Source organism: Carcharhinus amblyrhynchos, unplaced genomic scaffold, assembly GCF_965287045.1.
Source record: "Carcharhinus amblyrhynchos unplaced genomic scaffold, sCarAmb.v2.hapA scaffold_52, whole genome shotgun sequence".
Classification (NCBI taxonomy): Eukaryota; Metazoa; Chordata; class Chondrichthyes; order Carcharhiniformes; family Carcharhinidae; genus Carcharhinus; species Carcharhinus amblyrhynchos.
Window position 1 is genome coordinate 265,534 of NW_027649793.1, and position 8,057 is coordinate 273,590.

An 8,057-nucleotide genomic window follows, 5' to 3' on the forward strand; every position below is an offset into this window, starting at 1 on the left:
CAGCAGGTGGTCAGGAAGGCGAATGGGATGCTGGCCTTCATCGCGAGGGGGATTGAATATAAAAGTAGGGAGGTCTTGCTGCGGCTGTATAGGGCATTGGTGAGGCCGCAGCTGGAGTACTGTGTGCAGTTTTGGGCGCCGTACTTACGCAAGGATATTTTGGCCTTGGAGGGAGTGCAGCGGAGGTTTACTAGGCTGATACCAGAGTTGAGGGGGTTGAGCTATGAGGAGAGTCTGAATAAACTAGGCTTGTACTCGTTGGAGTTTAGAAGAATGAGGGGAGATCTCATTGAGACGTATAAGATGATGAATGGGATGGATAGGATAGAGGTGGAGAGACTCTTCCCGCTCAGAAAGGACAGTAGGACTAGGGGGCACAGCCTCAAGATAAAGGGGGGTACGGTTTAGAACGGAGTTGAGGAGGAACTTCTTCACTCAAAGGGTGGTGAATCTCTGGAATTCTCTGCCCGTTGAAGTGGTGGAGGCTGCCTCGCTAAATATCTTTAAGACGCGGGTTGATGGGTTTTTGATAAGAGAGGGGATTAAGGGTTATGGGGAGAGGGCGGGAAAGTGGAACTGAGCAACGACAGATCAGCCATGATCTTATTGAATGGCGGGGCAGGCTCGAAGGGCCAGATGGCCTACTCCTGCTCCTATTTCTTATGTTGTTATGACTTGGGAGTGTCTCGATGTGGGCGGGGGGTGTTGGTTGGTGGGGGGGGCGGGGGGGGAGTCTTCTGTTCTTTGGAAGAGGGTGTGGCTCAAATGAAGCGGCGCACTGAGCCACTTTAACTGTTAATCCGCCACTGTCCTTGGGCCAGGCTCCGGTTAAAATGACTGCTGTATTTTCCTTCATAGCGGATGCTCCTGAGATTGTGATTAATTGCTTTCGGGTGCAGTCAGTTTCTGGGATGAGTTGAGACTCTGTGTGAACTCAAGCCTTCCATTGTTACAAAGCGCACCGCTGCCACCTGCTGACAGAATCTCGCTGCTGCAGGAAAGAATTCCCCATTGAAAACGGCCCAAAAAGTGGGGACTGTCTTAGAATTTGACAGTCCAGTCCCACGCGATGGGCCTAATGTCCTTTCTCCGTGTTGGGTCATTCTCGGATTCTTATGTACTCTTAGACGTTATTCTGATCAAATCCACATCGTGAAAATTGATTTTGTTCGATCCTATTCTTTGATTAAATGTCCCAAGATCATCATTGGGAAAGAAAAGCGAAAGAATTCCACATTAATATCCACAACCATGTGGAAAATACATACGGATTAGGACTCGCTATTAAAGCGTAAGATTTGGTAAGTACTGCAGTATTTAGCTGACTCTGAGTTTGCACCACAAAAATCAATATGATTGACACCATTGTTCCTACAGAAGGGTTTAAGTCCAGTAATGGTGGAGGACAAGTGACTGGTGAACTCACGAATTGAACAGGATCACTGGCAGTCTTTATACGGACATATTGGATTGGGAAAATCAACTCCAATCTGCTACACTCCGAGAATCGCTTCTTCTGATGAATTTTCAGCTGTAATTCACACTGCGGAGTGAATTGTTTGACGCTCACCTCCGGGTACCTCCTTGGACAAGACAAAGGATGAAACGGAGAGGGAAGTTTAGTCAATGCATCGTTCACCCTGGAACATAAATCTAAATGATCTCCTTGTGTATTTTACTCGCCATTTACTGAGTTCACTGTGAACTCATGTCTTATTTCTATTTGAGAATTTTGCGAGCATAAGAATAAAAAATACTGTCAGCAACTTTAACCAACCTTGCTGAGGCCATACTGGAGGTTTGTGTACAGTCCTGAAGATCTTACCTAAAGGAATAGATAATTGCCTTTGAGACAGTGCCAGCAAAGTTCTGTAGATGGATTTCTGGGCAGTGCTCGATGAGAAGAAATGAGTAGATTCTGTCCATATTACACAGAGTTTAGAAAAATCAGACGTGATCTCATTGAAATATAACATTCTTAAAGGACTGCGAAGGGCTGATGCTGGGAGGATGTTTCCCCTAGTTGTGGAGAATTGAACGAGGAACCTCATCAGCAATGACAGTAATGTTCCTGCAGTGGAAATTCAGAGGCCGAGATTAATGCTCTCGGATCCTGAGTTCAAATCCTACAACAGCAGCTGGAGAATTTTAATCAATTCTTTCAATAAACCTGGAATAAAGAGCTAGTCTCTGTAATAATGACAATGAAAGAATGAGGCTGTCCTCCAAGGAAGGAAATCTGCCGCCCTTACCAGGTCAGGCCAGCCTGTCCAGAGAACTGTTGTTTACTTTTCTCTCCGAAATGACCCAGAAAACCACTCGGTTATATCAAACAGCGGTGGGAAAGTCAAGCAAGATTATATCAAAAGCAATTAACTGACATTCACCGAATCTTCAGATGTGGCAAAGGCAGATTCTGCTCAGACAACCCATCAGAGACCCTCGCACTGACATTTCGGGACTTGTGCCAAAATTGGGAGATCTTCCCCGCTGACTGGTCAGTGGGGAATTGTGATTGGTGCTGAACACTGTGTAATTATCAGCGAACATCCTCATTTCTGACCCTATGATGGATGGAAGGTCATTGAAGGTCATTGATGGAAGGTAACTGAAAATGGTTGAGTTTAGTACGAAAGAAATGCAATCGCCCAATCGTGTCTCTGAACCTTCCCCGCTTCTTGGGCCGTTTTCAATGGTGAATTCTTTCCTGCAGCACCCAGATTCTGTCAGCAGGTGGCAGCAGGGCGCTTTGTAACAATAAAAGACTTGACTTCACGCAGCGTCTTAACCCATCCCAGAAACTTACTGCACCGCAATGAATCATTCAGCATAGCTGCACCACCCTTCACAGTAAATCCCACAAGTATCCTCTGATAATGGCACTCAGTATAACAGCGGCAAGGTGGCACAGTGGTTAGTATTGCTGCCTCATAGCGCCAGGAAGCCGGGTTTAAATCTGGCCTCGTGTCACTGTCTGTGTGGAGTTTGCACATTCTCCCAGTATCTGCGTGGGTTTCAGCGGGGCTAGTTGTTTTATTATTATTCATTCGTCGGACATGGGCGTCGCTGGCTGGCCAGCATTTATTGTCCATCTCTCGTTGCCCTTGGGAAGATGGTAGTGAGCTGCCTTCTGAAATCGCTGCAATCCATGTTCTGTGGGTTGACGCACAATGCCGTTAGGTAGGGAGTGCCAGGATTTTGACCCATCAACTGTGAAAGAATGGCCATATATTTCCGAGTCAGGATGGCGAGTGGCTTGGAGGGGAACTTGCAGGTGGTGGTGTTCCTATTTATCTGCTGCCCTTGTCCTTCTAGATGGAAGTGGTCATGGTTTTGGAAGGTGCTGTCTAAGGATCTTTGGTGAATTGCTGCAGTGCATCATGTAATGGTACACACTGCTGCTACTGAGCGTCGGCGGTGGAGGGATTGAATGTTTGTAGACATGGTGCCAATCAAGCAGGCTGCTTTGTCCTGGATGGTGTCAAGCTTCTTGAGTGTTGTTGGAGCTGCACCCATCCAGGCAAGTGGAGAGTATTCCATCTTGACTTGCGCCATGTAGATAGTGGATACGCTCTGGGGAGTTAGGAGGTGAGTTACTCGCCGCAGTATTCCAAGCTTCTGACTTGCTTTGTAGTCACTGTGTTTATGAGGTGAGTCCAGTTGAGCTTCTGGTCAAAGATGTTGACAGTCGGGTATTCAGTGATGGTTACACCATCGAATGTTTGGGCCGATGGTTAGAGTATCTCTTATTGGTAATTGCCAGGCACTTGTGTGGCGTGAATGTTATTTGCCACTTGTCAGCCCAAGCCTGGATGTTATCCAGATCTTATTGCATTTGAACATGGACTACTTCAGTGCCTGAGGACTCACGAATGGTGCTGAACATTTTGCAATCATTGGCGAACATCCCTACATCTGACCTTATGACGGAGGGAAGGTCATTGATGAAGTAGCTGAAGATTCTTGGGCCGAGGACACTCCCCTGAGGGACTCCTGCAGAAATATCACGAGCTGACTTACTCTCCACAAGCACAACCATCTTCCCACGATTCAGCAGCGAATTTGCCTCCTGCTACCCATTGATTGTAATTTCGCAAGGGCTCCTTGATGCCACACTCGGTCGAATGCGGCCTTGATGTCAAGTGCTGTCACTCTCACCTCACCCTCCAATTCAGCTCTTTTGTCCATGTTTGAACCAAGGTCAGGATAATGAGGTCAGGAGCTGAATGACCCTGGCAAAACCCAAACTGGGCGTCATTGACCAGGTAATTAGGAACATAAGAACTAGGAGCAGGAGTCGGCCATCTGGCCCCTCGAGTCTGCTCCGCCATTCAATAAGATCATGGCTGATCTTTTCATGGACTCAGCTCCACATACCCACCAACTCACCATAACCTTTAATTCCTTTACTGTTCAAAATTTTATCTATCCTTGCCTTAAAAACATTCAATGAGGTAGCCTCAACTGCTTCACTGGGCAGGGAATTCCACAGATTCACAACTCTTTGCATGAAAAGTTCCTCCTCAACTCAGTCCTAAATCTGCTCCCCCTTATTTTGAGGCCATGTTCCCTAGTTCTAGTTTCACTCGCCAGTGGAAACAACTTCCCTGTTTCTACCTTATCTAGTCCCTTCATTAGCTTACACGTTTCTATAAGATCTCCCCTCATTCTTCTGAATTCCAATGAGTATAGCCCCAGTCTACTCAGTCTCTCCTCATAAGCCAATCCTCTCAACTCCAGAATCAACCTAGTGAATCACTTCTGCACCCCCTCCAGTGCCAGTATATCCTTTCTCAACTGAGGAGACCAAAACTATGCACAGTACTCCAGGTGTGGCCTCACCAGTACCTCATACAACTGCAACATAACCTCATTGTTCTTAAACTCCAGCCCTCTAGCAATGAAGGACAAAATTCGATTTGCCTTCTTAATTACCTGCTGCAGCTGCAAATCAACTCCTTGTGATTCTTGCACAAGGACACCCTCTACACAGCAGAATGCTGCAATTTTTTTAACATTTAAAGAATAGTTCATTTTACAGTTATTCCTACCAAAATGGATGACTTCACACTTATCAATATTGTACTCCATCTGCCAGATCCTCGCCCACTCACTTCGACATCTAAATCTCTTTGCAGACTTTCTGCGTCCTCTGAACTCTTTGCCCTGCCATTCATCTTAGTGTCATCTGCAAATTTTGACACACTACACTTGATCTCCACTCCAAATCATCCGTGTAAACCATAAACAATTGTGGTCCCAACACTGATCCCTGAGGCACACCACTAGTGCCTTATTGCTGAGCAAGTGCTGCTTGATAGCACTGTTGATGACCCCTTCCATCACTTGACTGATGATCGAGAGTAGACTGATTGGGCAGTATTTGGCCGGGTTGGATTTGTCCTGCTTTTTGTGTATAGGACATACCTCGGCAATTCTCCACATTGTTGGGTAGGTGTCAGTGTTGTGACCATACTGGAAGAGCTTGGCTCGGGGAGCGACAAGTTCTGGAGCACAAGTCTTCAGTACTAATGTTGGAATGTTATCAGGCCCCATTGCATTTGCAGTATCCAGTGCCTCCAACTATTTCCTGATATCACGTGGAGTGAATCGAATTGGCTGGTGACTAGCATCTGAGATGCTGGGGACCAATGGAGGAGGCCGAGGTGGATCATCCAGTCCGCACTTCTGACCGAGGATTGCTGCAGATATCGTTGGTGCGATTGCTGCCTTATCGTCGGTGCAGGCTCGATGGGCCGAATGGCCTCCTTCTGCACCGATTCTATTCTATGATTCTATTCCTTATTAATATTGCAAAAAAGAAGTGACCTATGAATTCACAATGAACAGTGCAGATATTCTCTACAGTAAGCACTGCAGCCAGTGAAGCGGGTTGCGTTGTTCTTCATGGTGCTGAATTTCATGTGTGCTGTTAGAGCTACGCTTTACCAGGTAAATGGACAGTATCACTTCACAATCCTGATTTGTGCCTTTTATAGGGGGGCAAACTTTGGCAGATGAGTTACCTACTGAAGTATTCCCAGCCTCCAAACCTGTCCAGCAGTTTATATATGATCCGCCCAACTCTGTTTCTGGTCAATGACACCACAGGTTGTTAATGGTGAGGGACTCGGTGCTGGCGATGCTGCTGAATAACAAGAGGCGTTGCTTAGATTCTCTCTTGTTGAAGATGTTCATTGCGTCATATTTAAGTTACATGAATGTTACTCACCACTGATCATCCCAATTCAGGGTGTTGTCCAGTTCTTGCCGCATGCAGACACAGACTGTTTCAGTCGCTGAGGAGCTGCGATTGGAACTGAGCACTTCGCAATCATCACTTCACTAATATCGGAGAGAAGCTCAGTGAAACTCTCCGCCTGGTGTCTGGAAGCCATGGGGAGTTTCAGCACTTTCTCATTCAAATTGCTGAGGTCACATTTCTGTGAGTGAATCCCGCCCCTGTTCTGTTCAGCTCCCTGCAGTGTGACTGTATTTACCCTGCAGTGAGTGAAAGTTATATATCAGACATTAACAGACCCAATCCTTAATACATCATAAAATACAGGAAGCACTCAACATATCAGGCAGCATCAATAGAGAGAGCCACAGAAATCACTTTTCAAATCGATCGCCTTTCATCGGAACTGGAATATTTTACAGAGTAAATAATTTCTCAGCAAGGACAGTGTGGGGGAAAAGGGCGGAGAATAACAACAGGGAAAGTTCTATGAAATGGTGCAGGACAGGAGAGGTTAAATGTCTAAAGGTGTAACGGTACAAAGTAAAAGAGAATGGGGAATGGGACTGGTGAAGAAGCATAAGGTGGTTCCAGAGCAGTGTTAATGGTTACAGCAGAATGGTAACGGTGGTTAGAATCTGAAGTTCCTGAATTCAATGCTGAGGCTGAAAGGCTGGAAAGGGCAGAATGGGAATATTCCTAATTCCTGTCAGGAACAACTAACACTGCATTACCAGAGCTGTGCATAAGCGGCTGTTGGAAAGGAAGATGTGTCGATGTCCTTTTAGAAACGAATACAGCTGTTAACAGTGAACTCAGTAAATTAAGATTAATAATTATTTAAGAATACACTTTAGATGGAACATATCGGGATCATAGTTGATTTTATGCTGTTCAGTGACTCTATGATCCCCTGTGAAGTCTAACGAGGTCCATGGAGAGAGTTCAGTGTCCAACATTTCATCCGGCAGAATGAATCCTATTGCGATTTTCACCAGCTGAACCGACAAACCAGGAGTGCAGTAGATTGGAGTTGACTTGTACAAGTCAGAATCTAGATGCCAAGGCTGACAGAGACCGTGTTCAGATCCTGATTTCCCCAGTCACTTGCTCTCCACTATTACTGTTGTTAAATCCTCGTGTTAGCACAACAATTTATATTTAAATATTTTTATTGCGGATTTCAAAGCCAACTAATTCTAGCAGCATAGATTGAATTATTGCAGAATTTCAGAGTGTAAATCCATCTCGTCGAATGGTGAGCTCATTTTTTTTTCAGACAAAAAACAAACTCCATATACAACCTGTGCGGTGTAAAATCATGTTGTAATCCAAGTCTCCCTATCAATGTACCAACTCTCTCTCCCTCAACCACTCCATGTGACGGCGACTTCCACATTCTCCCCATTCTCTGTGTGAAGAAACTCATCCGGATATTGGAGGAGAGATTCCACTTCAAATGTTCCCTCATCAGTTCAAAGCAAATTACTGCGGATGTTGGAATCTGACGAACAGACATCCAGACTGGAAACGTTAGTTCTGTTCTCTCTCCACAGATGCTGTCAGACCTGCTGAGATTTTCCAGCATTTTCTGTTTTTGCTCCGTCATCAGTTGATGTTTCTCTGGGTCAGGATCCCCGGGAGGGATTCAGAAACATTTATAAAACCGCAAGCTATTCTTTCGAAAATGAACCAAACTTCACAGATCGAAACCTCTAAATATTTTCCCGGTAGCTTTTCAGTAAATTTCTCTTTGGCATTTATAGTATTTGATGTTTTCATGTGAGCGGCTGCAGCCATGAACACAATTCAGTTT